Here is a 3,833-nt window from a genome sequence, read left to right as displayed (position 1 = left end):
AGACTATAGACTAAACTATAGACTAGGCCATAGAATAGACTACAGACTAGACTATAGAACTACACTTTAGACTAGACTATATGCTAGACTATAGAATAGAGACTAGACTATAGAATATATTATAGACTACAGACTATAGACAAGACTATATACTAAACTATACTATAGACTACATACTAGACTATAAACTAGACGACAGAGTAGACTATAGAGTACACTATAGACTAGACTATAGACTAGACTATAGACTAGACTATAGGCTAGACTATAGACTAAAATATAGACTAAACTATAGATTAGACTATAGACTACACTATAGACTAGACTATAGACTAGACTATAGACTAGACTATAGACTATAATATAGACTAGACTGTAGACTAGACTATAGACTAGACTATAGACTAGACTATAGACTAGACTATAGACTAGACTATAGACTAGACTATAGACTAGACTAGACTAGACTATAGACTAGACTAGACAAGACTATAGACTAGACTATAAACTAGACTAGACTGTAGACTAGACTATAAATTAGACTATTGACTAGACTATAAACTACACTGGTCTATAGACTAGACAATAGACTGGACTATAGATTAGAATAAAGACTGAACTATAGATTGGACTATGGACTAGACTATAGAATAGACTGTAGGCTAAAGTATAGACTAGACTATAAACTAGATTAAAGACTAGACTATAAACTAAACTAGACTATAGACTAGACCATAGACTAGACATACACTAGATTATAGACTTAATTATAGACTAGACTATATATATAATTATAGAATAGACTTTAGACTAGAGTACAGACAGACTATACTACACTATAGACTAAACTACATAATAGACTAGACTTAGGAATAAACTAGACTATAGACTAAACTAGACTATAGACTAGACTATAGACTAAACTATAGAGTAAACTATAGACTTGACTATAGCCTTAATTTGACTAGATTATAGATTAGATTGGATTATAGATAAGACTATAGATTAGATTGTGAATTGGACTATCGACTAGAATATTGAATAGACTATAGTCTAGACTATAGATTTGTCTATAGACTAGACTATCGACTAGATTATGGACTTTACTTTCGACTGGACTACAGACTAGATTTTAGACAAGTTAATAGATATATTAGTCTATATACTGTAGGACTGTTCTATAGACTATGAACTAGACTATAAACTTGACTATATGCTAAATAATAGTCTACACTATAGACTTTAATAGACTATTTACCAGACTGCAGACTAAACTATAGATAAGTATACTCTATATACTAATCTATTTCTATACAAAATTGGAAGAGCGGATTTGGAAGAATATATATAGCAGGCAGAGACTACAATGAAACTCTTGAATACTTTTCAAATTAGATAAAACATCTTGTAGATATTATATACGTTTAGAAAACTAATTTTTTTTGAACATCTGACTATATAAGATTTCGGTAGAGCCCTACATAAGGTTTTTATCATCTAATGGAACGCTCTATAGATTGAATTGTTTTATAGGTGAACTTTATTAAATCTGACGAATGAAGACAGTAGTATTTAGAATAGAATATCTCTTTATATGTAATAGAGTTATAACATCGATGTTTTTCAATGTGATTAGCGGTACCACTTGAACATTAGTTTTTCAGTCACTATGTGATAATATTCTATGGAAGTTCTGGAAGAAGTGACTACAGACTTCAGTAAGATTTCTTTCTTGGGCTCAATGATGTAAAAACCTTTTCCTCATGGCAAAAAGGTATAATTAATCGAAAATCTGAAACACAATTTTCTCAACACTTTTAAACGGGAATCCAGAAGGTATAAAAGTGGATCTTCTGCTGCAGAAATTTGCAGATACAAGGAAGTCATCATTCATCGAATGCAAATGTTTGATTCTTAATGAAAACGACATGAAAATTTTGCGGAAAATTACACCAAATCATAGGAACATCTTAGAACATTTACTTTCCGGGTTGTATGGATGACAAAAATCGCGATCCGGTTACCTTGTATAGACCATAACCACAAAGATCAAGTAGTAAGTTCTATAAAAACCTATCAAAATTCATCATATTTCCAGACTTGCTGCAATGTGGCTTTGAACTTGAACAGATCGAAAATAATCGTATAAACTAACCACGTAACTGTTTTGCAAAAAATTTAAAGATTATGGCCGAATTTTTTTTTGAGAGTTCTCGCTTATTTGCAATCTTTTGATACAACATTGTCTACGCTTGGTCCTGACAAACATATTTTCCGAAATTGTTTACTTCCACAATGCAATAACGAATCATTGCTCTGAGAAACATTGGGTAAAATAATTTTTGCAAAGATTTAGATTAAATCACTAACAAGTAATTCACTTATTTTCACTTCTTTTAAAATACAATTTAATAACAATTGTCCAATTCACAATCGGTGTTGTACGGTTGTATTGTAGTATGTCGTAATTTTTTTTATTTTTAATTTGTTTTTGTTTCAAAATATTTTATTTGAAAATTTTTTTATGACATACAACGCTACAACGATACGACATCGATTGTGAATTAAACAAATATTTTATATTTTCTTTTATTTAATTATTGCCATTCACTCAATATTTGTTTTTTTTTTTCAAAATTTTTTATATAACATTGAAATAATTTTCATTTAACTTCATAACACCCACCAGTAATTAAAATTTTTGGTGGACGGCCCATAGTTCCATTATGTACAGAACGCCTTAAAAATTCTGCCGCTTTCGGCGTCAGGCGTCCTGTACTCACGGTGCTCTGCACCACTGTTGTAAAACACTTCCGAAACATTTAAAATTAAAAAAAATCAAACACTTTAAGGATTTTCACAAAATTCACTTATTTTCACTTCTTTTTTTGAATTTGCGAAAAGATCAAATAATGAAACGTTTTCCCCAAAAAAAAACGTTTCGTAACGAAGAGTAAACGACCGTTGTCGTCGAAGTTAAGTATTCAACTGATTTCACTTTTATTGTGCGATTTTCAATATTTTCTATCAACATCAATTGGAATTGTGTTGAGTTTTCATATTATTGTGCGAGTGTGTTTGGGGAGTGGATTTGTTTTTCAATAGTTGTTGTTGTTGCTTTTTTAGTTTTCTATATAGAATTTGAAAATTTGTCTGACGTCTATTTAAATCATATCGTCATCGACATCATCATCATCTCCATCGCTACAAAAACAAAATCATCCCACAATTTTGTTTGTTGTTTTTCTGATATTGTTGTTTTTATGAATATTTTTCTTGCCGTACACAAGCATACCCCCATGAAGAAGACACACAATCCTACATTACTACTTGCCCGGGAGCAAGTGAATCTTTTATTCTATTAAGGGGTAAATAGAATGTTCTTGTTGTTGTTGCTTTGGTATAGTTTTATGTGTGTTTTAATGCTTCCTATTGATGTTTTTTTTTGATGAAATTAATTTAAGCGTTTATGTTATTTTTGATACGAATGTATATTTATCCCATATTGTCGCTATATGTATGATTTATTAGGAAAGAACTTTTTTACAAAACACGTGTTTGCTTTAGCTAACGAAAATTGTTTTAATATTTTTCGATCCAACAAATGTTCTGCAAGGGGCCGAAAGTGTGCTTGGGGAATAAATACCAAAACTTTATTGATCAAACAAATTTGAGTGTGTATGCAAAATACATTAGGAGTGTCACTTAATATCAATACTTAATAATAAAAGTTATCTATCTATCTATCTATCTATCTATCTATCTATCTATCTATCTATCTATCTATCTATCTATCTATCTATCTATCTATCTATCTATCTATCTATCTATCT

The sequence above is a fragment of the Lucilia cuprina genome, chromosome 5, assembly GCF_022045245.1.
Source record: "Lucilia cuprina isolate Lc7/37 chromosome 5, ASM2204524v1, whole genome shotgun sequence".
Taxonomy (NCBI): Eukaryota; Metazoa; Arthropoda; class Insecta; order Diptera; family Calliphoridae; genus Lucilia; species Lucilia cuprina.
This window is presented reverse-complemented; position numbering follows the sequence as displayed.